The sequence below is a fragment of the Passer domesticus genome, chromosome 14 (genome assembly GCF_036417665.1).
Source record: "Passer domesticus isolate bPasDom1 chromosome 14, bPasDom1.hap1, whole genome shotgun sequence".
Taxonomy (NCBI): domain Eukaryota; kingdom Metazoa; phylum Chordata; class Aves; order Passeriformes; family Passeridae; genus Passer; species Passer domesticus.
The window spans coordinates 14960699-14986384 of NC_087487.1; the positions used below are offsets into that span (position 1 = coordinate 14960699).

Consider the following 25686-nt stretch of genomic DNA (forward strand, 5'->3'; position numbering starts at 1 on the left):
GGACACATGGTCCTGCTGGAGAATGGTTGGATCTGCCTACCTGTGGGCAGGATAGATATGCTGGTGATCCCCACCCCTCTGGCACTAGTCTGGGAAGGGCCAAAGAGCACCAAGAAATCTGCAATTGAGCATCTGAGAGGCAGAGCTGGGCAGAGGGATGGGCCCAGAGGGGCTGTGGCAAAAGGTGGGTTTGGTTTGCCTGGCAGTGTGTAGGCTGTGCTCCCTGCAGGAATGCTTGCAGGGCTCCTGGCCTGGGACCAGCAGCTCTCCTGCTCCATCCCAAGGGCAGCTGCTCTCAGGAAGGAGCTGATAATGGCTGTTTTTCTTTAAGGGTGAGTAATTTTGGGCTTGAATATAATGTTCATCTTCTATAACTATGATGGAGCCACTTTCTAGTCCTTGAGTTGAAGTCTGGTCTAAGTTTTTTGGGTGCAAGAGGTTTTCCAGGTTGGCGGCTTTGCACGGGCATGGAGCAAGAAGTGCTCCAGCTCATTTCAACTAAGTCCCCATTTATTGCTCTTCCTTGGCAATGTTGGGACTAGAGAGAAATAGCAACAGCTCTTCAGCTCCCTGGGTTTTTTGTGAGCTTCCATGATGCTTTGTGTAGGTATCTGAACATAAACACCTGAGAGCTGTGGAAGTGGGATGGGTGCAGCTGCAGGGCTCTAGAACAGCTCCAGGCTCTGCTGAGGAACCAGCCAGTTCATCCTCTGGTCATTACTGAGACTGGAGGGTCTGCATTTCCTCTGGGGCAGAGGTGGCAGTGAAGGGAGAGCTGAAGTACTGATGGACTCCTGTTTTCACTTTCCCAGTGCTCACCAGTAAAGTGTTTGAGGGCCCTCCAGAGGAGAGGGAGGAAAAAAAATAAACCATGAACAAGAGAACCAAAACAATAAACAATCTGGTTTCTGCAGTCCATTGCTGAAAAACAAATCTGTGCCTCTGTTCTGTGGTGATAAGAGAATTTGGTATACAGGTACACTCTGGTTTCTGGTTTCCCAGAGAATCTGAAGTGGAGGCGAGGTAATAACTAAAAAAAGAAACACACACAAACCCTTATAAAGCTCTAGGCTTGTGGCCTGTTTTGCTGTTTCCCTGCCTCCTCAAGCCCAACACACCTTCAGACATTCCTGGCTGAGGTAGTTACAAAAAACCCATGTCTAATTTGGATTCATAGAGCCCAGTCCTATCCTAAACAAACAATGCTGCTGGAATTGCTTGCCAGACAGTTGGCATATCTGGCAGATTAGCTTACCCTAACAATAACGTGCTTCAAGAAGGAGAAGAGGCTGGACTTGGGCTCCCTTGCCAGCTGGAATGGCAGTGTGGGGATGTGTGCCCATCTGAGCCCCTCCTCTGGAGAGGAAGGATTGGTAGAGAGCAGGTTTCTCAACCCCAGCACTGAACCCTGTGTGGAGGTGGTTTGCAAGCGGAGCCGGGAGAATAATTCCACTACAAATTGCTCCAAGTGTTAAAGCTCCAGGGAGCAGATGTAATAGCTGCCTTCAACTCCTGCCTTGGTTGGTCAGACTCTGCTTTATGGGCACAGCTGGTTGATGGGGAGAAAGCCAGGGAGGGGAGGTAGTCCTGCACTTAAATTTGTGGAAAAATTAGTTTGCACTTGTCCAGGCTTTCCTTTGTGTGGATTCATCCCTGTAAGTTTAGATGCATGGAGGAGAGGTGCAGGCTGTGAGGGAGGAACTTTAATCCAGCTTGCCTGGATCAGGAATGTGGGAACCAGCACCAGGCAGACCTTACACGCTTTATGAAGAGTGAAATGGGGTTTCAGCAGCTTGATCTGGAATTTGGGTGGCCACACCAGCTTAGCTTTCAGGGTGGGGTGGGGGGGGGGGGGGGGGGGGAGTCAGGGCTTCAAGCTTGTATTTGTCTCAGATTTCAAATGGTGAAAGGGGGAGGGTGTATAAATGCCAACTCAGCAAAATAAATGGTTCACACAGAAAACCCAATGTCAGGAGTGAAACCTGACTCGCTGAGAGCCTCTTGTGTACTAAGTGCATGTGCTGTAGTGACAGGAGAGGATCCCTGCTGCCCTCATCCTCACACAATCAAAACACTACTTATTCAAGTGTTTGGAGATCAAAATGCCAAGAGCAAGGGAACAAAGGTATCTCTCTGAAGATGTGAATAAGTGGAAGCTGAGGTTTCAAATATCAGCTTGGGAGTGTGCAAAGCAAACAGCAGTGGTCCCTGCTGGGAGCCCAGCCCAGCACATCTGCCTGATACCTGCAGGGCAGATCTGGCTGCCCTCCTTTTGGGAGGGAGAATCTGGTGGTGTTGCCATTCCAAATGGATCTGTGGGGTGGTGCTGTGAAGAAAGTAACTTTTAAGGGCATTTGTTTCTGTCAACTTCTGTGGAAATCCTACCTGGTGGGCTTTGGAAATACTTTCTTGAGGTCCCCAGTATTTGTTTCCATTTTCTTCACACCCATTCCCAATGGCAGCATCCCATTCTAGATCCCAAAGAAGGTGAGTAAGGGTGGCAATGCTCTCCTCAGTATTCTTATCTCTTGCCTCCAGCCCAGGGCTTTTGCATCAGTCCTCTTTCACTGAGGACAAGGCAGTGTAGTCCTGTAATGCCCACTGAAATGCTTGTGATACTGGAACGGGCTCTGTCCCTCACTGCTATCAAGTTCAGTTCTTAGCAAGTCTAAAACTTCTTTTGGCTTCTGAGCAATGCAACTTCTTCAGGTTCAAATCTTGTAATTGCTCAGCTGTTGTTAACTGTTAAAAATGGTCAGAAACTGGAAAAATTAGGGCAAGAGGAAATATTAGGAACACGCTTGCAAAAAACCCCCTCAAACCATCCAGCAAAACACCCCAAAATGTGAACAGCTGCACCAAACAGAAACAGAGAAGTTGTTCAGATGGCAAAACCTGTGCTTATCTAATACCTCTTCAGACCATTTCTAGATGCCCAAGGCTGTGCAGGTTTCCACTTGCTTGTTCCTAAGCTTGGCCTTGCTTTCTGCTTTTCCAGCCCCTGGTGCTGTGCCAGGGTTGGGTGATGCTCCCAAGCCAGCTGTGTGGACCTGCCTGCACAGGCTGGCTCTGTGGGGACCTGGCAGGTCCCCCTGCATCCCCCCTGAGCCAGGGGCTGTGTGAAAGTCAAGGGTGACAGAGAGCAAAGTGAGCCTGTTACATCGTGAGTGCCACAGCTGTGCCAGCGTCTGCAGCAGCTGGAGAGCTCACGTGTCTTGTAGGGGCTTCTGTCCATCCAAAGGGGTGCAGAAGGCTTGAGGAATCACTGTTTTATTGCTTGTGGGGAGAAGTGAAGCATCTCCAAGCAAAGGGCTCCTTCCTGGTCCAGGAGGCAGCTGCCTGCTGACCCCAGGGAGCTCCATCCCAGGGCAGGGAGGCTGTGCCCTCTCACAGAGCTGCTGCTTGTGAAGGGAGCTCTGCAAAGCTCTGCAGGGAAAACTTGTCCATCACAGTCTGAATATTGCTGGAAATAATCCCAGGGAAATCTGGAACCAGCCAGAAAGAAATTATTAACTGAAATTCCAAATAATGTGACAGTTTTCCCAGAGCTTTCTGAGTGCTTTGTCCTGGCTGGTGTGGAGGTCTAGCCCCAGAAGGGAGGCAGCAAGCTGGGAGCAGGGTGTCTGCCTGGGGAGTCATCCTGCCAAAAAGAAGGGTGGAAGGGGGGATCCTCTCTCTGTGGAGCAAAGGAGGAGGCATCTCCCTCAGTCAAGTGTGTGTGTGGAGTCAGAGATCCCCTTCAGAGCTCAGGGCAGCTTCTGGCCCTTGTTCTTTCTGCATGTGGCTCCTCTGCCTGGGCAGACATCTGTGCATGGACCTTTCAGAGCAAATTCAGCAGCACTCACCTGAGATGCCCTTCTGCAGACTAATTTTGCAATTTTGGCTGTTTTGCTGTTGAACATCCTCCTAAGGTAAATGGAGCAAATCAAAGTGAACATTCCTGACAAATTAATGGGCAAACACATTAGCGGCTCTGAAGTGAAATGCCTGCACATCACATGAATTCATTTCACAGTGTTTATATATTTATGGAAATTTCTTTGAATTATACCCCAGCTCTAGCACAGATGATTTCTTCCTGCATTATAAAGCAGGTTATGTGGTGATAACTTCTAGACCCCTAAGAGCTACTGGAGCATGTAATTATCTTGTTCCACTTATTAATGATGAAAGGTCCATGCAAGTCCCAGAGTAGCTGTATGTACTATTCTCAGTAACCTAAAGAGGCTATATAAATTTAATTTAGTTTAAAATTTAGTTGCTGACTTTAAATAATCTTCAAATAGAGAATATAAATGTTTTAGGGCATTTAAAGCTTAAAAAAATTATTAATGGATCTGTAGTACTGGAAATCTAAACTCAGTTTTGTGGTGCTAAGATACGGAACTGAGAAAGTGGGCTACAAGCAAAAGAAGCTGATCAGGCTCTACTCTGAAATGCATATTACAAAAAAAAATCAAGATAATACAAATTAGGACTAGGCTTTTAATTGTGAAGTAATATTATCAGTAATGGAAGAAATGTTAAAAATGGGTTTCATCTTGACAGCTTTGGAAGGTGGCCAATTTATGAAGTTCTGGGCTGCAGACCTGCAAACCTCCATTCCAGAACCTTCCTAAAATGGCATCACTCATTTGATGATTCTTCCAGCTATAATCCTGCTTCTACAATCTGCCATAATAATGCTAATTAGTTCTGCATGTAAATAAACTATTGTTGACAGGACACTTTAAGCAATTCACACATGACTCATGGAGAGAGAGAGAGAGGGGTTTTAAAAATGATTTATCCATAAACAGAGATTCCATATGTCCTAATCTGGCATGGATTTCTCTCCTTCTCTTTATAGCAAGGAATGTGTGTATGCCTGTATAGCAGGGCTATAATGTGACAATTTGTCTCAAAGGGAAACCAGGATTTATGGTACTTAGCAGAGACCACAGAGGTAAAATGAACAGCAGGCTGTATTTAATCATCTGAATTTTCAAATATTTCTTTTGCTTGGGTAAATGTGTCTTTGTTTCTTTTTGGAAATGTGCTCAGCTGGAGGACTGGTTCCTGTAAAGGTGTCTGAAAATGCTGCAGGCACATTTAGTGGAGTGCACACAGGGAGTGTGGGAGGATCCATGGGTAGGGAACACTCCTGCTGGAAAGGGGATGGACCCCAAATTCTCTAGGCAAGATATTACCAAATCCTTGAAGAAAATGCATGTATTGGGTCTCCAATACACATTTCTGGAAATCAGGGTATGTTGCACTGATCCCAGGAAATGCCATAGGAAATCCAGGAAGAGGAAAAAAAAGGAATTCTGAACAGTTAAATACTATTTATTTTTCCTTCAGGGCCTGATCCTGTGCCCTTCAGTGATACCATTCCAACCCTGAGAGGAGTTGTGCTGATGTGAATGTAAGGCAAATGTAATTGGGAAACTTCACTTGGAATTAACCTTAGGCTGAAGTACCTTGTATCTGAATTTTATTTTTGCCCTTATAGTCTGGTCTGCATTATGTATTTTTCTGGTGGTACTGGGTTTTTTTCTCCCCATTTCTTCCTTTTGACTCTTGCCTTAAATTATTTTTGGTTTTAGCACAGGGTCACTCACATGACTAAAAGTAATTTCTGTAATGTGCTGATTATACTATTATTTTAAATCAAACCCAGGGTTCTCATAACCACAAGATTTCAAAATATGGAGTTTTGGGTAAAACAAATAGAAATCGTGGAATTTTGGTGCTTAGAAAATGGATTACCTGAACACAGATAAGGCATATTAACAACCCACAAACCAGTGGCAGGTGGTGTTTGTGCCTTCATAATTTGAACAAGACAATGCTGCACATGTGACCCATAAAATGAGATGAGATAAAGTGCCACTGGCAGTGAGTTGTGATGACAGAACAAGGGGGGAAAAAAAGCTGAATTTTGAGTGCACAGGGGCAAAGCTGGCACCTGCAGAGAAAAAGGCTGGCTGTTTATTTGTGGCAAAGATGGCAGCTTTGCTGCCAGTGGAATTGGAGCCTGCTTTCTCCCTTCAAAGGAAGAAATCTCTCCAGGGGTGACAGTGGTTTAATTGGGATGGCTTTGGGCTGATAGTCCTGATGAGGCTGCCAATGAAGTGCCAGGGTGGAGGAGATTTGTCTGCTGCAAATCCCTGTCTGCTGAGAATTGGAGCAGGCAGGGATGCATTGGCACAGCTGTTTGTGGGAAAGGCAAGGCCAGAAGTACTTTTTCCTCCTCTCTTGAATTTTCAATGACTTTTCCCCCTTCAGGCTGTGCAGGGAGAGGAAACAAAGGCACTGAGATGGCTCATCCAAAGGAGGGATCTATGAAATCTGAATGTTTTAGAGCCCTTTCCTATTGCCCTGTCTCTGTCCTTGACTTCCCACCAAGGTGTTTGTGGTGTGAGCACGTGGTGGTGATAAAAATGAAATTAAAGCAGATTTTTGTGAGGCAGAGCAGAAAATTGGGTGTGGAGCGGGAGCTGCCTTTGCCCAGCTCTGTTAAAACTTTCCTTTTTCCCCTCTGTAAACACCTGACAGTTTATAGAGGGATCATGGATTACATTTCCACACTGTTGCCATTAATTAGTGCATGAAAGGTGAAATGAAGAGCTGGGTTGCTTGGCTGCTGTGTGGTGAGTAATGTGTATTTACTGAGTGGTGATCTGCTGCCTGCCAGCACATCTTGGCTACCTGTGCTGGCTGGTTTCAGCCACAGAAAAGAGCTTGGGGTTATGTTGTGTGGGATCCATTTAAAAGCAAAGGAATGGGAGATTCTTTCCCGTCTCTCTAAACAAATTCTTTAATGGGCAATATCCCCAAAAGAGGCTGAACAAAGTTTTGGTCAAACAGGGTAATCCCAACCCAGAAGCCGAATCATTCTCAGGGAGCTGGGATTGCTGGGGAGAATGGATTTGGAGTGAAAGGTGAGCTCAGAGACATGGCTGGGGGCTTCCAGTATAGTTTTTCAGGGAAATTTGAACATTTCTACAAAGTCAGGTGCCCCCATGCAGAAGTGTCAAACATTCCCAACGTGCTGGAAGAGTTTCAATTGAGGGATGATTGCCTAGACCCCAGAAATTCCACAGAAAACATTTTGGTGAAACTGAGACTTATATTTTTATTTGTTTTGAGGCAAATAGTGTAGCTGTTTGGAGGAATAAGTGCAGAAGGAGTGCAGGACAAGTCCACAGAAAATTCATCAGCTATTCCCAAACCCATGCCCAGTTTTTCTGTTATAAATATTGAGAGAAAGGCTGGTGGTGTGAAAATCTTGTGATATTCCTCCTAAGAATCTTTCATTCCAGAGTCCAAAATGTGAAATTTAAATTTTCCCTTGTGTGCAGCTCTTCTACATGTGCATAAACTCTGAACAGAAATGTCACGACTATGGCCAAGGATGATTGAATAAGTAGTTACAGAATTTTTTCAGAAACACTCTGGCAGAATCCTCCCTAAATTTCTGGGGTTTCTGTCAAAATGTAGGTCATGGGGAAAATTTAAAATTTGATTTGCAGATGCAGCTAGCAGTTTAATTCTCAGATTACCTGTGTGTGTTAGCAGATTTTTGTGGTTGCTGCTTATCTCCCCGTCCTTTGGAGCAGATTGTTCAAGCCCAATATTTGCAGTGATGGCTGTGGGTTCCCCTGGCAGAATCAGAAGTGTGTGGGCATAAAGATGCTGATTGATTTATGTGAATTTTTGTTACTTATCAAAAGTCGCTATTGAAAGGGACTTCCTGATCAGGCCTTGTGTTACTGTTTATTGATCTGATATGAAGCTTTTACTGATATGAACTTTTCTTTTTCCTATGGTGAAGCTTCACTCAAGTTTGATAAGTCTTTTAACAAGCCTACAAACACCCAGGAGTTATCCTGTAGAGAGAGTGTGAATTGTCAGGCCCCAAAGCTGCTGTGGGAGTGGACTCTGACATGGAAGTTTGGTGTAGACTGTGACAGAGGTGGCTATGATTATGTTTGAGGTGGAGTAGCTGTTTCTTGAAATGTGTGAAATTTTGGGACACTGTTTTTATTTTAACTCAGAAAAATGTGGCAGGTCAAGGCCTGCTCTGGTGTGTCCTGGTGCTCCCAGTGTTTTCCATTAGGATGCAGTGGAGAAGTCAGCCACCACTGCAGCTGGTGTTAGGGGTACCTGCTCAGCAATGCATCTTGCTCTGGTGTTCAGCCAGCTCCTGCAATCCTTCCCAGTGCCTGGAGGAGGAGAGAAACTGGACCTAGAATAGCCAGAAGGAATGAGCAGACAGAAATTCAAGTGTATCAACGACAACTTGTATTCAATGAAAAGATAAAAAAATACATCCAAAAAAGCAGATACTGCTATTGTCCTCCAAATTTTTTCAAAGCAAATCACTGCTTTTAGCAGATATTACCCAGAGAAGTGGTCCCTGCCCATGGCAGGGGGATGGAATGAGATTTAAGGTCCATTCCAACCCAAACCATGCTGTGATTTTACAAACCTGAGCTTGAGAGCACACCTGGAGCTTGGCTGCTCTTGCTTAGGGAGGAAGTGGGGCCAGTTAAGAAGATCCAGTTCACCATGGAACAGGCACCATGTGGGTGGCTTTGCAGTAATTGCAGAAAGAAAGATGGGGGGAAAAAGGGATCCCAGACTGGTCTGCAAAAAGGAATTGCATCAGAACAAGTATGGATAAATTCTTTGGGCTTAGTTAACAGCTTCTGAGGAGCTTGTCTGAACACAAACTTGAAAGTGGATTAGAAGGTTAGCCTGGCAGGATCTAAACTTTCAGGTATTTCTTGAGATCCATGTTTTGTTCCAAGCTCTGCTACTGGCCTGGAAGGAAGAAGAAATTTGAAGAGGATAGTTCATCTGTCTTTGATTTCCTATAAAATCAAAGCAGTGATACCAGCTACCATGAAAACATGTGGAGATAAGCTGAAGGAAAGCTATTAATTATAATAGTAAAATCATTTCCATGATTGTCTGTGGCAAGCTTCCCAAATTAAACTCTTGAGTTAACTTATTTTGGTAAATAAAAATCCCTTGTTTACGCCTCTTTCATGCTCATGTCCAGAATACAAGAGGGAGCTCACCTTTCTGTTTCTTCCACTTAATTGGATTAGTCAGCTACCTCCAGAGGTATGTGCCTCAGGTCCAGTTCTTGCTGACAGCCAAACCAATGGGCCATTACATGAGGTAGATGGAATCCTGCATCAAAGGAAAGAGCAATTTGGGCTGGAGAGATGCCAGGACCTTTTTGTGCTTAACCAAATACCTGCATGCAGAGATATTTTTTCTTTCATTGCTGTCATGCTTCCTTATTGCATGTTGGAAAGGATTAAAGGCTCTGCTCTGAGCAGGGTTGTGCTACCATGATCTCCAGTGCCCAAATAAAAATGATGTGGGGTTGTTTGTGATGTGGGAGATCACTCCTCACCTCCCAAAGCTGGTGGCTGGGGAGTGACAGGGAGTGCTGCAAACAGCTACCTACACATGGGGCTCTTAGCAGTGCTTCCACACGATCATCTCTGCATCTCTTGCTGTCACAGAGTCAACAAAGAAAATTAAGGCTTGCCATTGTTATAATGTGGCAGGGGGAGGTTGCAAGGAGAAGGGAGAGCAGAGTTCCTGCTGAGTTCTTCTAATGAAGCTGCTGCTGCAAAATAGCTTCCAAAACATCTGTGAAGGTCCCTGGAGAGCCTGTCAGAGATGTGGCATTGCAATAATTTGCGTTGCCCTGGTACAGACCTCAGCAGTGCTCTTGGCTATGGTAGCTCACAGACAGCGTCCCAGTGGAAGTGCCATTCACTGTAGCAAGGACCACCTGCAACTTGAGAGCAGCTCCTAAACAGACACTGGGAAAGCTGGAACTATGTTCAAAGTCTTTTGAAGAGCAGGGAAAAAAAAAAAAAATCAGATAAATATCCAGTCCTGCATGTGTGAGAAATTAATCCCCCAGACCTCTACGGAGCTGAGCGCAGCTGTTTTGCAAATTGCCCCCTTTGGTTTCTACACTGAGCCAGATAGCTCAGGATAATTGTGTTTACTGTGTTATTTCTATCCTGCTATCAGGATCCTCCTGGGAAAATGATTTTTGTGTTCCTTTTCTGCTGAGGAGTTTGGAAGCAGTGGCAGAAGAATGGTAACTGGGCTTTGCTTCTTCTCCAAGTGTCTGCGGGGCCAAGCCAATGCGCAGTAAACGTAATCTGGAAAGATCTGCTAATCAAACTGGTGGCCAGCCTGCTTGGCACAGCCCATCCCCTGCTCTGTGCCTTAGTTTTCATGTTGAAATGTGGGAAATGATGCTGATCTTGGAATTACTTTGTCTGGAAGAAGAAAGAAATGTTTGAGCGTTGCTTATGTGGGACCCTCCCTCCTTATTACCAATATATGGAACTGAGAGCTTTGCTGAAGAGGTGGGCTAACATGAAGAGAAATGACATCATGTGAGTTTGCAAAAGAGCTCAGGAGTGCCTTTAGAGACGAAGCCTTTCCTAGAGTACCTGCTAAAACTGTGAGAGACCTGAATTAACTTATTGGGAGCAAGGTTGTTAGGGCTGGGGCACTCTTGACAGCCCACAATACATTCACAGCTACTTCCCCACCGAGTCAAGTGCTCAGTTTTGGGCTCTTTTGGTGTGAGGATTGTTAGGATTTTTGGTTGTTTGTTTCCTTTCGGTTGTTTGCTTTGTTTTGTTCATTAGTCCCTGGCTGTTTCCACTCCTCTCACTTTTGCTGTGCTGATATTCAGCTTTCTCACAAGCCTCGGGGCAACTTGCCCATACAGATCAGGCAGGTACAAAGGCTCCTCTTGAAAGTCTTGTCCTGGGGGTCTGCATCTGTAAAACCTGGCTCTATCAAACCAGCATCTGGGTATGGCTGTTCCCAGCATAGGATAATGTATGAAGTCAGGAATTCCACTGTTAGTCCTGGGCGTGGATTTGCCACTCTGACTTTTTTTTTTCTCTCTAAGGAGAAGATATTCTTGCTTTATTTCCAGAGGTGAGCCTTTCCAAAGTTGTGAACACAAGAGCTTGCCAAATATTAGCTTTCAAGGTTTTAAGTTGCACAGTGTTTACTCGAGTTACCTCTTCTTGAAGTCTATATAAAGAGTCATGTTTGCTCAGGCACACTCCTAAAAGCCCCAAGACATGGCTCTGGAAGGAGGTATGCAGCAGCAAATGTAAATATTGCTGTTCTTAAAACTGGAAGCTCTCTGAGCAATCTATAGAAGGAAATAGTAACGTGAGGAAAAGGCCTTAGATTTGGAGGCAACTTTATATGATTTGGAGGTGAGGACTACAGAGCAGTACCTGGAATGGATAAAATCCAGAAATTCAGGGATATTGCAAGTACAGTTTCTCGTGGCCAAGGCTTAGCCCTGCAATCACAGCTGCTCTCTTCTGTTCCCCAGTGTTTCCCTTTGCTGTCACCAAGGCAGCATTTTCCCATACCCCAGCCTCTGAAGCAATTGCTGGGAACAGTTTTTAGAGATTTTGCTGGACAAACTATGCTGGCCTCTTGCTGTGGGACAAAGTTAGAAACAAAATATTTGTTGTACTTAGCCATGTGATTCCCTCCCACCTTTTGTCAGTAACTGGTGTCATTTTTCTGAGAAGGTTGTGGAAATGTGAGCTGAGTTTCAGGTGCTCCATGATATGGTAAACAGGAGAGGAATTTTCATGAAGAAGTGCCTAGATACAGTGCAAATAAAGAAAAACAATTGAATTAAAATTCAACCACAATATTTACCAGTCTCCCCACCTGTCTGTATGTGCAGGTATGCTGAGACCAAACTCGCATCATGTTACCTGCACAGACAAGTGAGCAGAGTGCTGGCTTAGCTGAGGAGAATTTTTGCCTCTTTCTCTACGTATCAACAGGCAGCCCACTGAATTCCCACTTCCTTTTTTTTCCCTCTCTGTACACAGCTATTATCAGCCTTCCCACAGCAAGGGCAGGAAGTAAATAAATGGCTCTGCAGCAGAAAAAAACCCTGAGCAGGAGTTAGCGCAGAATGATTCCACTTATCGGTGTATTTCCACTTATCGGTGTGTGCAGGATGGCTGCAGGGCTGGAGGCAGCAGCTGCGATGCTGCAGGTTATGGATTTATGGGCTCCCGGTGCCATCTGCTGGCACAGAGCTCAGCCAGCAGAACTGGGTGTGTACGGAGCCCTCCAGCTCCTCTCCTGAGCAGATGCTGCAGCTCTTCGCAGGTGCTGTCACCCCCATCCACCCTTCCTGGGTGATTCCTTGGGCTCTGCAAAGCAAATGCTCCCTGCAGCCAAGCACCTGCAGAACCGCTCTGCTCGTGGTCCCTCCTGGAGTTTTGTTCAGCCGGAGCCCCCTGGGCTTCCCACAGCTCTCTTTGTGCTGCTGGAATTCTGTGTGCTCCATGGCAGCAGCCCCAGATCCAAGGGGAACTGCAGATGGGAATTTTTTTGTAACCTAGCAGGCTGAACTTCTATATCCATGTGGTTTTGAGGGACAGGGTTTGTCTTCGGTGCAGAGCGACACCAGTGCTACTGCTGAGGCAGGGTTGTAAAGACACTGCTGGAAAGCTTTCAGAGCAGTGGAAGGTTTACTTTTGTACAAATCTCTGAAATGGCCTAAAAAAAAACCCCAACCAACCAAAAGAACCCAAAACCAAACCCATCCCTGTAGGGAAGTTTTCCTTTTGCTGTCTTGCAAAAGGGATGTGCCCAAGCAAAGATGAGCTGTGATAACAATATTATTTGGTGATATTCCTTGCCTTTTGCAATTAGCACTCCAGATAACCCGGTAGAGCTGTTTTTATGCTTTAAATTTGCACTTTAAATTTGCATTTTTCACTGCCTCCATCACAGCATCTGCTCTGGGATGGTGTGTGCTGCAAGGGCACTGATCTCTTTATCCTCCTTGCTGCTGGGAAGCACATTTTGGTGTGTGTCAGAGTCCTGATGGTGCCCATGTGCACTGCACAAACCTAAATACAGGACATGTGTCAAAGCCAAGTCATCAATTCACTTTTAAATCTTCTATTTTTAGAGCTAAAATGTCATTCTGTGCAATCACCGTATTAAATATATAGATCTATAAACTTGCTTCATGCACCTTGCTTTGACTTCAGTCCAGGTTTGCCCTGGGCCTCCCTTATTTCTGCCCATGGGGAACTTGCACCAGTTAACCACAAATAAAGGGGAGTTTCTGACACTTAAATTCTGGTATGTCAGGAGTGGGTAGTGACAAGACATAGCTGGGATCTGTATTAGCATGTTTGCAGATACAGATCAGAGGTTTGAAATCCAGATGACATGAGGATGAATGAAGAGGAGAAATTGCTAATCAAATTCTCCAGGGCTGCAATGCAATAAACCAGGGTAACTTGATGGAAAATGTAATCAAGCCTTCTAGTCTGTTTTTCAGCTACCTCTAGGCTTCAATTTTTCAGCCTTTGTGCCTCCCTCTCACATGGACTTTAAAAGGAAGGAGGATGTCTATGAGGATCAATGAAGTAATTTAGTTTTACCAAGTCGGTCCAGTAATCCTGCTGGACAGATCTCCCAGAGATTTCTTTCTCTTAATTGGGGAAATATTGTAAAGAAATTCTCCATCTTCAGCCCATTACTAGCATAGCTAATGCCAAAGCAGAATTATAAACTTGTAGTGGAAACGGATTTATTTCCCTCTCATTCAATAAGTGGCTACATTTGGGGGTTCTTTTCTCTATCTTACACTTATATAAATCAGCTTTTCTGAGTTTCAAAACCTGATTTTGTGCTGGGGATATTGGTACTTGTGTTCACTGTCATGTTTATCAAAATGATACAAATTAGTACTAAATATTTTTCATTAAAAAGCATTTGTAGACATCTTGATGGGCTGCATGCATTTTTTGGAAATGACAGGATGCAAAAAGCATTGCCCTCACATTCCTGGATGGAGATGTCTCCTTGTATAGAGACTTTCACTAGATACATAATTGCAGATATTCTGACATTCCTGTAGAATGAAAGGAGCTGAACAAATTCATAGTGAAGTTGCAGATGTTGTTTTCTACAAAATAGAAAGTTTTTCTCTGAAAAATGCAGTGTAAAAACTCAGCAGTAATTGATATACTGCCTCCATTTTGAATTTGAGCCAATATTTAACCTAAAAGAATTAATGATCAAACACTTTGCATTCTATAGTATTTCAGACCCATCAGTTTTCATGTTTTAACATTGGCCAGGTGGGAGAGGATGCATAGAATTGCTGCTTTAAGTCTACGAAGATCTCTGCAAATTAAGATCTTATTTTCTCCTTTTTTCCTAAAATTTGCTTGCAGGATGCATGCGAGCCATTGTTTTGACAGGAGCAGCCTGATTAGTTTTCAGGGAAAATGATAAACTGCCAGAAAGCTGGGAGGACTAATGGGACCAGATTGCTTTAAAACAGAATTTTTTCAGTTCCATCTTATGGATAATTTGAATATCTGCAAGAGGATGTGTTTATGTATCCTGGGACAGTGACATAGGGATGTTGTCACCTCTTGTAGGCCAGTCAATGAATAAAAAATTATATGGAGAAATACTTGAGTGATCAGACCTTGCAATGGGCATCATCTTAAAATGATATTTAACTGGCAGGGTTAAATGATGGAGAATCACAGCCATTTAAAGGATTTCAGTGTGTAATTTAAAGGGCATTTCAGGCTGTTCTAAATCATGGGGAGGATGGGGGTGCACCTTATAAAGGCCCTGTGTTTGGGGGATTTGAAACAGCATCTTATCCACACTGTTGTTGCACAACTTTTGGGGGAGCTTGACAAAGGTGGAGGATGCTCTGGCTGCTTATAAAACACACAGCTTTGATTTGCTGTTAAAACAGAAACAAAAGTTCAGGGGTCAAATGGAAGCAGCTGCCCTTGGAAGGTCTCACATTGGCTGCTCTCACTGCCTGCAATTTTCTGCATTTCAGTTCACCTCCTGCAGGCCCCCAGGACTGGGATTTGGGTGGGCTGGAGAAGCTGCCTTTGCTTTGTGCTGCTCCTCTGTAGTCAGCAGTTATCTGTGGGTGACCTTTGCTTTCAGTTTCATGGGGACAAGCCTCTATGCCAGAGTTAAAATGGGATTTGAAAGATTTTTGCTGATTTTTTTTTTTTTCATCCATCAGTGTTCATATTCACTGAGAAGGAACATGAGAGTTTTTTGTGTTTTGTTTTATGTTGCCTCTGCAATGTTTTTGTACTCAACTGATTTGGTTTTTGGGCTTGCTCAAAATTTCCATGTGGTTTAATGAAGAGATGATTATACTTGAGGGTGGCAGAGGGTTTGCTGGTATTTGACTGATAATACTGAACTATTTAGGGGATACAGAATAGAAACTGCTACAGGAAAACCACAAGGGCTCTTATTTAGGAACTGTACAGTAAAGAGAAGACTTTCCCCCCCCCTTTTTTTGTGGTCATTTTAGGTCCCTCAGGATCCACTTTCACCTGATGGCTGCAGAAAACTGTTTCTTGGGGATGCCAAGAGCTTCCACCAATATCATATTTTGATTAATTCTCACCAGGATGTTCATGCTCAGGCCCAAATTTCTCAGATTTCTCATCAGAAAAAAAAAAAAGTATTTCCTTGATAATATCTAATTTTGCCTGAAAATAAGCGACATGAACCGCTTGTGTAAGAAAATACAAAGTCTGGAGTCTGTGTAGCTGTGGAGTTGTCTGAGTTGCAGCATCTCGCCTTGAGATCTTTGCTGCCCATGGCCACAGTGAGGCAGCAAAATCCAAACAGGATTTTGTCCTAAAGCAGCGTCAGGAACGAGTCCTTGAGAGCTGTGCCAGGTGTGATGCTCGACTGAGCTGAGTCCTGCTGTGGGGAAAGGCTGGTGGGGATTCACCCAGCAGGACTCGATGCCTTTTGTGCTTTGCTCCTGGAGGAGCTGGGCTGGGTGGGAGTGACACAAACTTTTCTAGACATTTCCGGTAAGTTTCGGTTGAGTTGCATGGTGTTTAAAGGAAATTAATAGACTTTTTTTTAGCCTCTCTTTGAGGATGAATTAAAGACATAGCAGATATCAGTCTGGCTTTGGAGCATATGTGCTTTACTTCAGTGCTGTCACATTGTCATTACAGCTTCAGGGTCCTGTTGGGCTCTATAAACACAGCATGAAACTATTCCCTAACCAATCCTTGAAACCTGAATAAAAAGCAACAAGAAAAGGACCCTTCTATTACAGGTAAGTTACAAAAGCATGGAGGTAGAGGAAACTTCCTTTTTGTGGCTAAGGATTTCTCTAGAGACAACTAAGAAACTCTTTATAAAGAGCCTAATTCCCTTGGGATAAACTCCTCAAGTGTTTGAATGCTTCTTGCCTAAAATGACACTGAAAAAACCTCAGGAAGTGACTGGAAAGCAAAGTTTTATCACAGCTCTGGTTCCAAACCCACTTGCTGCCTCATGGCCTGAGCCATAGCTAATAAGCAAGGGCAGGGCTGAAAGGCAACTAATAATCTATTATAAGAGAAAAATAGTGCAGCGCAAAATGGATTTTTTTCCCTCCTGGTACATAAATCTTCATGGTTTTCCTGCTTGTCTAGAAGGACAGGAATTTCTTTGCAACCAGAAAAAAAATATATTGGCTGTGTCTGCAGCATGCCCAGCTCAGCAGAAGGGAAATGCTTGTTCATTATTTGCTGCCATAATTAGTATGGGGCAGTAGTTAAAGGAGAAGCTGTTTGCTAAGCAATCACCAAGTGAGCTGTGAGGGAGCAGCATGGGACAGCACTTGCCTGAAGGAATGTGGTCATACAGGAAAGCAGGGCAAAGCACCACCAGGTGTGTGAACTCTGCAGCAATTTTTTCTGCCTTCCTTGTAAATGGATTAGAGACAACTTGAATACTTCCCCCAATTAACACCGTTTCCTATAGATGGAGTAATTTACTAGTTTAAATAGGAAATAATGGAGTGCAATTTATTTAAATGACTCATCAAAGGGTGTAAGGCTGATTCATCCCTCTGGTTTATGCCTGTCCTGTAGGAAGGGGTATCTCAAGGTGCTGTACACAGAGCACAGGCTGTCACTTTGAGCTGTACCTCTTGCATGTCCCAGGGGCCTGTTTAATACTTTTGTTCTCTTTTCTTTGCCAGAAATGAGGTACACACACCTGTCAGAATGATGCCAAGGAATTTTATGGAGATACCATCTTGAGGGGGATTGCAGGAGAACCAGGGCATCAGGCCCAGCCAGCACAGGGTGTGAAGGGCAGGTCCTGCCTGACCAGCCTGATCTCCTGAGACCTGCCCAGGGGCTGAGGGAAAGGGATGTTGTCTACCCAGACTGCAGTAAAACCTTCAACACCATGGTGGGTTAGTGCTTGGACTCAGTGATCTTAAGAGGTCTTTTCCACCCTTAACAATTCCATGGTTCTACAACCGAGATGGAGATAAATTATCTTGCAGCTTACGACAGCTGGATGCAATAAAGGGAGTATTGCAATTTTAAACTTTCCTTTTGATCAGCAACCATTAATTATAAAAGAAAAATAGTGCCACCCAAAATGGATCTTTATGTTCTGGTTCATAAATCTCTATGGTTTCTCTCCTTATCTAAAAAACCAGGAATTTCTTTAAGGTGCCATTGATCAAAATTAATGCTTATCTGTGTTCAAGGCTGAACACAAGGCTGGAACACTGGCACAGCCTCTGCAGACTCCTAATGATTTTCCTCTATATTTTGCAAATTAATATTCTAGCACAGAATCTGTAGTTATTTTACTGGCTACTCTGACCATGAAGGTAACCTGGAAGGTTGGTATATTCTTTTAGAGAAAGGAATTAAACAGAATCCTTACAACCCCATTCATAGGCAAGCCTGATGATTCCCTGACCTTGCAGTTCTTGGGAAGGTACAAACACCTCTACAGGAGGTGGCACAACTACTCTGGATAGCACCTGAGACATTTTCATACTTCTCATTGTTTTTCTTCCTCTTCTGTGTATACTCGTAACCTCCATGATAAATCTCTTATTTCTCACCCTCAGTTGGGGGTCAGACTTTCAGTCCCTTGGTACAATGCCAGCTTTGGATCAGGGTTGGGTGAGCTGTCCCTTCACCTCCCTTTCTCCAGGGCCCAGTTCCATCAGCTCAGTCTGAGGTTGGGCTTTTTCCCTGAACGTGCCAGGATCCTGATCTTTGGAGTCATTCCTGCTTGCACACGTTCTCTGAACTTTTGCTGGCTGTTTGCATAACCAGGAGTGTATTTCCTGGCTGGCACGTGGCCTTGGGATCTGTTTATGAGCAGTAATTCTGCATGGGGGTGAGTTGGTGTTCAGAGCTGTGGGCTTGTGCTTCACATCCACTGCATCTCAGGGGCTTAACTCCTTGCCTCATTTAGTCACCTTGTGATTTCATTTCTGGCCTCTCCCCCACCCCAAATATCACTGTACATGGAATTTGTAGAAAGATAAGATTCCCAGCTGTGATCCTGATGTTATCTGAGGGAAAATACCAGGTACCACATTGCCTAGTTCAGTTCCTCTCAAAAGTTTCTAAACATTATCCACCTTCTCACCAGGCAACTGTAAACTGAGACTGTCTTGAAAGCCAAGTTTCAGGATCTAGAATCATTTATGGAATCTGAACAGTAATAATGCCTCAAATGCACTTTGAGCTCTAGCTTTTGATATTTCTGTACACCCATTTGCTATCCATCTGATTTCAGATTCAGTGTGGATTTCTCTCAGACTACAATTCTTCCCCTGAGCCATCTATCTTCCGAGTGTCAACTGATACTCTTTAGTGTCTCAAGCAAGCCAGAAGACTATTTCTTGCTTTTCCTCCTGTGTTTGACATTTCTATTGCTGACACTTAATGTCCATTTGGCACCAGAGCTGCACAACTGCACTTTGCTCATCCACTGTACTTTTTGTGTCTTCTGTCCTCAGACCTGCTCTCCCTTGTGTTTGGACCTTTCAGCTCATCTGAGGGTAAAACCTGCAGTTCAGCCAGAAGGGAGGAGTGTTTCTGTGCTGCTAAGACAAGGGCACACAAACCCATTTGTTGCCTGAACAGTGCAGAAATGGCCTTCTTTGGCCAAACACAGAGGTAGCCAAAAACCAGCCTTGGAACGTCCTGATGGAAGATGCTCCAGGTGTGTTTCTATTCAGCTCCTTCATGTAAGAGTGGTGCTGCTCTGAGTGCTATGGCATGAAGTTTAGTGGTATACAAAGTGGAAGAAATGTGGTGATGCCTATTAGTATAAGCTAAAAAACCTTTTTAACCTTATTTAATTCAGGTACAGAGCAATTTCTATGCAAGACAAACAAATGGAGAATCTGAGCTGTTTTAGCATAACAGCTATTTATTTTCTCTAGAGTTCAAATTAAATGTGACCATTTAAAAATGGAAATACAGTTAATGGTGAAAACATGTATTTGACACATCCACTTTTATGTGCAGCAGAACCCATGGCCTTCTATAACCAGAAGGAAATAATATTCTGTAACAGGGCTATGATGTGGTTTCTCCCTGTCAGAGAGAGGCAAAGGAAGAGAGAGGAAATATTCATTTCAGGCAGAGGAGAAGGAGAGACTTCCATCAAGTCTGTCTAGTGTTGTCAGCACCCGAGAGAAATATTTCATGCTTTTTTATAACTTTACTAAATCATATGAGAACATCAGGCTCTGAATAAAGAATAGCATGAAGGAAAAGAATGACTCAAAAGTTGATCTGTTTTACTGTAAGCACAGCTAAACTCTGGGCATGCACTATTCCTGAAACTGTTTTCCCTGCTCTTAAAGGTTTATCCTTGAAGTCTCTGACTTGCTACAGCTACTGGAGGAAATGAATATTGGAGTCCGTACAGGATGTTTGTAATTCTTGTAGTGGTATAAAAATAACTTTCCCAGTTTTGATTATGTTGAGTCCTCGTAAAGATAATTTTGGGTTTATGTAATGAAATTTGGCAAATTCCTAAAGATATTTTCTATTTAGCTACCAGTCTTAGAAACAAGATTGTCAGTGTACATCATTGATATATCAGCTGTTAGGAGTGATAGACTTGTAGAGAAGCAGCACTTTCCTTCATTCTTAGTGTTGTAATTTTGAAAATCAGTGTACTAACCTTCACTTTTAGATTAGACTTCATTCCTTACTCTTGAATTTTTTATTTTTTCTTGAGATTCAGACTGCTAAAAAAGTTTATTTCCTTCTGGAATTGCGACATTTTGACTCTTTAAATAAAATAGTCCTAAATTTAATTTCTCTGTAAAAGTGTGGAAATAAATTTTATACCCATGTAAGTATTCACTATTTCTTCTAAAAGCACAAAAGGTGATGGTGCAACAGTTGCTCTTTGGATAGGCCACAAATTGGAGCCTGTCTCTAAGATTTAAGAAGATTTGTGCTGTATCACACTTTCTCAGCATTCCCATTCCTTCTCACAAAGGTTTAAAGGTATGTTAAATACAGCCATGTGAAATATTCATAAAAGCAAATGAAGCAATAGCCCACACTCATGTGAATTTTTTTCCTGTGCACCGAGAACCAAAAAGGGGAAAGATGTTTTCATCTTGCACTGGTTTTAGGCAGACAAATTCAACCCAAATATTAATCAACAATTTTTGGAAGGGAAATTCTCTTCAGGCGGGAAGTGATTTGCTTTGTAAGAATCCACATCTGAACCAGTTAATCTGCTCTGTCTTTGGGAACCAGGACAAGACCAATAATTCTATTGAGGAGGTGCGACCTAAAGAAACCATAATGAGCCCTGTGGTGTGACCTGTGGGGTCATCCCCATAGAGCTAGGATGATGGAAAACATTCCTGTTCCCAGATGATCCATGTCACGTCTCAGTGCTGGTTATGCTTTTGGGGGCTTTGGCAGAGGGATTTGATGCTAGGTGGGCTAAGTTGAGTGAGCAGCAAGGTGCAGGACCCTCTGAAGGGGCTGGGGAGGAGGCAGAGTCCCCTTCTGCTGACCAGACCTATTTAACCAGTGTTTAAAAGGCTGTTGAAGCTCCACTTCTCTTTCACAGCTACGGAGGAGAAGGGTTCAGGCAAACCTGATTGTCAGCTTGTGTCAGCCAAATTAACCACTTGAATTTATGCAAGCAGTTTAGGTTTTTCCAAGTGATGCAAAACCAGGCAAAGTGGGAGAGTCTCACTGAACCTCAGGGTTTCCAGAGCTGAGTGAAGAGTAGAACTCAAAGGCCAGGGTACATGGGAAGAGTTTTGTGAGAACTCTGGGAGAAGAAAAGGATCTAGAACAGATTTTTGTCTCTGGAGGATGCAATTCTTTAGCAAAAGGCGGTGAAGGGGGCAGGAAGATCCCTGTTGGGTGCTTGAGTACAGGATTAGAGGCAGTGGGAGGGTAACCTTGAAGGCATCTCCTAATTAATGAAGTTCAACTGCACCCGTATGAAAAGGCACTGAGATGTTTTGCAGTAACTCCCCTTGTGCTGTCCCAGAGCAGTGGAGCTCTCTGTTCCTGCGTGTCCCTGTCACCCCACACCCTGGATCCTCAGAGCTGTGTCCTCTCTCCTCTCCCAGGTGGAACAGGTAAGTGTTTGCATGCTGAATCCCAGCTCATTTCAGTTTTTTTTTTTTGGTCAGAGTACCTTTGCTTTTCCACCAGGATTATATCACTCTTGGAATGTGTCTTCCCCATCCAGTTATGGAACATTCTGGAGTATTGCCCACAGTTGTGTGATGGGAGGCAGTCTGGGCATGGGAAATAATTCACAGACTGACCAGAGAATATTGCAGTTTGGAGAGTTTGGTACCATTATTGGCATGGACCTTTAGAGTCTATTCTAATGTGGCACAGGGGTCTGCTTTCAGGGACTACCTCTTATTTTTACAAAGTTACCATCTTCATGTATAAAATATCTTCTGTTGAAGGAATCTAGGAAAAGAGAAAATATTCTTGATGTTTTTATCTGATGTTTTTCTGCAGAAGTTTGTTTTCTATACGTTCTGATCTCCTATGAAATAGATGTAGATTGGTCCCAAGGTACCAAGAGTGTTTTGTGGCATCTGGGACAGCAAGTAAAATCGTGGACATCCCCCTGGGTTGATCATCTGTTCTAGGGCTGCTTTTGACTGCAAACCTTCTTTCCTTTACTAAATTTTAAGGTGTTTACTGGTGGTGGGGAGAAGAACTGGTACTTCACAAGCAAACAAATATTTGTTTCCTTTACCCAGTACATACTCCCTTTCTTTCCATAGTTCCTTCTCTAACTCTCCAATTTACTTACATGTTTTCAAAATAAGAGTCTGGAAGGATTCCCAGTTTGCTCCACTCAGGCATCATTGCAATTATAATTTCACATTTGGCCTTCAGCAGAACAGAGTGTCTCATCTCATAGAAAGGAATATTCATAGGAAAACAAATAAAAGCACTCACCAGCTGGTGCCTGGTGAATTATACTGTTCGAAGTTCAAGGATATTGAGTATAGTACGTGCTGATTGGCATTTATGTGGATGTTTCATTGGCATCATTTGACTCTTTCTAGCACTAAATTCAGGCAGACATACACCAGTGTAGTTTTTGTCTTGCTGTGTGAAAAAGATGTTTAAGCTCTCATGAACTTTCCTTGTTCCCTGTAGAGATTTGATTTGCAAATGGTCTAGGCTGGTTTCCCTTTCCTTGATCCCTGAGAATTGCTCTCTTTAGTCCTTTATAAAACATAGGTGGAGGCAGGCTGTAGCAGCAGCTGGCTGCCAGGAATGCAGCCTTGATTGCAGTGTGATTCCAGCCAGGAGCAGTGCTGTGATCTGCTTGCCTCCTGTCAGCCCTCAGCCTTTTGTGCTACTGCTGGACAATTCTCCCCCTTCCCTCCTCCTCATCCTCTCCCATCACCAAGAAAAGGGCTTGGAAAACTGCATTTGGGGTTAAAAGGAAAATAAAATGCTCTGGTGTTTTCCCCCTGGTGCAAGAGGAATCATGTCACAACTTCCTTCACTGGCTGCTAGATCACAGCTTGCAACATGGAAATGTTGCTGTCTGCGGCAAAAGAAAGTTTTAAAAGTTAACATGCAGGAATACTTTCCCCAGAATCTTGGGGGATTTTCAGCCCTCGTTTCCACTGAATTAGATGAACAATGGGATTGCATCAGTTGTCCCCAGGATTTAGAAAAAATAAGACATTCTGGTGCTAAGGCTGCACTGCAATAGTGGTAAAAATCCTGATTTTTGAAGAAGAAAGTCTCTCCCAACTTGGCTGCTTAGTCTTTCTCAACACTTAATTATTTGCATCAATTGGAGATTTATAAAGAAAATTAACAAGATGCTTAAAGTATACATCATTTTGGAACATCTTGCCATGTGGTTTATTGAAATGCCATAAAAAGGCACAAAAATGGATTACAAATGCATTTATACATTACAAAACCCTTTAAAACACCCACACTCAACAGGTTGTTTTTCTCCTCTGCTTTCTTTTGTTGTATCTTAGTTCTAGATATTGAGGATGGTAAATGTACAGACATAAATGGTTTTGGTCATTCTGTACTGAAACCTTCATTCATATCCCTGTGCAAAGCAGAATACACTTTTTTCCCCAACTTATTGGTGCCTGCCTATCTCTTATCAGCTGTGCTGAAGCTGGATGTATAAAGCACCTGCTGTCAGCTCTGGCTGTTACCTGGAAACATCACTCAACTTTTAGTGCTCTTTCACCGACCTGGTTCCTATCTTTGTATTAAAAACCTTAACAGTAACCTTTTGGGTTTATCGAGGAGGCAGGGGAAAAAGCAAGCTCAAAGTACTTTTGTTATACATATCTATTTTATGTCAGCTCAAACTGCTGAGACAAGAATTAGGTGGGGTTTTTCAGCCTGCAGTGCCATAAATCTCCAGACTGGCTCTTGTAGTTTATCGGGGCTGAGTGGCTGAGGTGATCCTCCATAAACAACTCAGACATGTGGAAGATGAATTTTAACGAGTGTTCTCAAAGCTAAGTGCTACCTCTTGCTTCTACATCTCAAATTCACCCATTTTTTATTTTTATGTTATATCAGAGGCTGCTCTGTGCTTTTTTCCCCTCTAATTATCTACACTCAAGCTGGATTCTGTCAAACCCAGAGGAAAGGGAACATAGCTGTGTACACAGAGGTGGGGTTTCCACCTGGCCTGATTTAAGCAAGGGTTCAAACTCCCAGTCAAAACACCTGGGCTTTTAAAGAGAAGGGATTAGACACTTGTGCCTAGGGATTGTTTCATTTGGTTTTGCCTGTGCAAAAGGCTTTTGTGTTTCGTGTCCTCTCTGTAAAATGTTCAACCTTGTTCTAGGAAAGGCTCCAAAGAAAATTAGAGCAGCCTCAGGGGCTGTTTTAAATCATAGCAGTTGAGGCCTTACCCCAGCACTTCATGCTCCACCCTGTGTCTCTTCCACCAACACTCTCTGTAATAACCTCAGATCTTCACCTTTTCACAGGGAGAACTCTTTGCTCTGCATCCCTGGTAGGTTTTCCTAGGTAGGCTGGGAAACCATCAGATCTGGTCCACAACAAGCAAAGAGAATGAGAAACAGAGCCCACTGGCCTTGCTGGGAAACAGACAGTCACCAGTTACTGTAATTCAGTATTCCTGTTTATATTCTGGAGCACGCAGACTGACGAAGTAGGAAAAACACAGCTAGAATAATTGCTCCTGGGTATTGTGCTTTCATTTACAAACATAACCACTCCTGAAGCTGCCGAGGACAAATTCCCTGAACTTCCAGCATTGTGCAATTGCCCCTGTGCTTTCTGTGGGGTTTCCACTTTGTTCAGCTCTGACAAATACTGGTCCCTGACAGAGGCAGAGCAGGGAAATTGATGGATCAGTGGGATGATCCACTACCAACAAATCCATAGTTACAAAAATAGGCAGTTATTCTTATAATTTCCTTGTTCTGACACAATTTCCTGCCCTCCTCTCAGGCTGTTCTGAAGATTGCCTGGATGACAGACGTGCTTTGAAGCCTGTCTCCGCAGAGCACCTCTCCTGTTAGGAATTGCTGTCCTGGAGAACAATGGCTGGGAGCAGGGTGAGGGGCAGCCTTTGATCACACCTGGCCCGTGTCCAAACGGGGCCTGCTCGTGGGCACTGCTGGGTTTTAGCATTTCTGATCATATCACACTGAAGTACAGGAACTGTGCTTTGCTTGGTGAGTTTTATCACCCCTCCTGCAGATTTAGTCATCTCCAGCCTCCTTGGAGCAGCCCAGGACAGGGGAGGGATGTGGGGACTGGAGATGCTCCTGAACGAGGTAGTTAGGACATGTCTGCAGCAGCCAAGGGAGGAAGGTGAAGGAGTTTAATTAACAGGGCTCTGCCAGTGCAGTTTATTTTGACAGAAGAGGATTAATGAGCTCTCACAGCTGCAGCCCTGCTGACAGGTCTGTGTGTGATAATGTTTGGCACGGGGGAGAAGTGTGCAGATGGAATTGATAACCTCCTTGGCAAGTGCAGCTGTCCTTGGCATGGGAAGCAGGGTAGGCTTTAACAATTCCAGCAAGACCCTCAGGGATCTCTCTGCTGGTGGCTCTGAAGATGTGTGTGACACCTGGCCTGGCTTTGCACCTTTAGCTTGCCATTCTCAACCCAAATTTGGCTTAGTTATGGTAATTCTCAGTTCACCTTTGGTAATTTCTGGGTCTTTAATATTAAAAAGTAATTGAATTTAAAAGACTGAAGGGTCCATAGGTCAGTGTTTTGTAAAACAAAGCCTTTCTATTTGCTCATGGGATAGCACTTG

General features: G+C 43.7%; 1 long non-coding RNA gene across 5 annotated transcripts; it reads left to right on the plus strand.

Moving 5' to 3' along the window:
- Window positions 1-24986, plus strand: LOC135280664 (uncharacterized). 5 transcript variants are annotated; one of them, XR_010347539.1, is made up of 6 exons: window positions 1-184; window positions 16077-16180; window positions 17093-17307; window positions 18890-19095; window positions 21412-21502; window positions 24870-24986. It is a non-coding gene; the product is annotated as an uncharacterized LOC135280664 (long non-coding RNA). The 5 variants fall into 5 exon arrangements; XR_010347540.1 differs by having other exon boundaries at window positions 21417-21502; XR_010347537.1 differs by lacking the exons at window positions 21412-21502; window positions 24870-24986 and adding an exon at window positions 19745-20203.
- The last annotated feature ends 700 nt before the right edge of the window (window positions 24987-25686 follow it).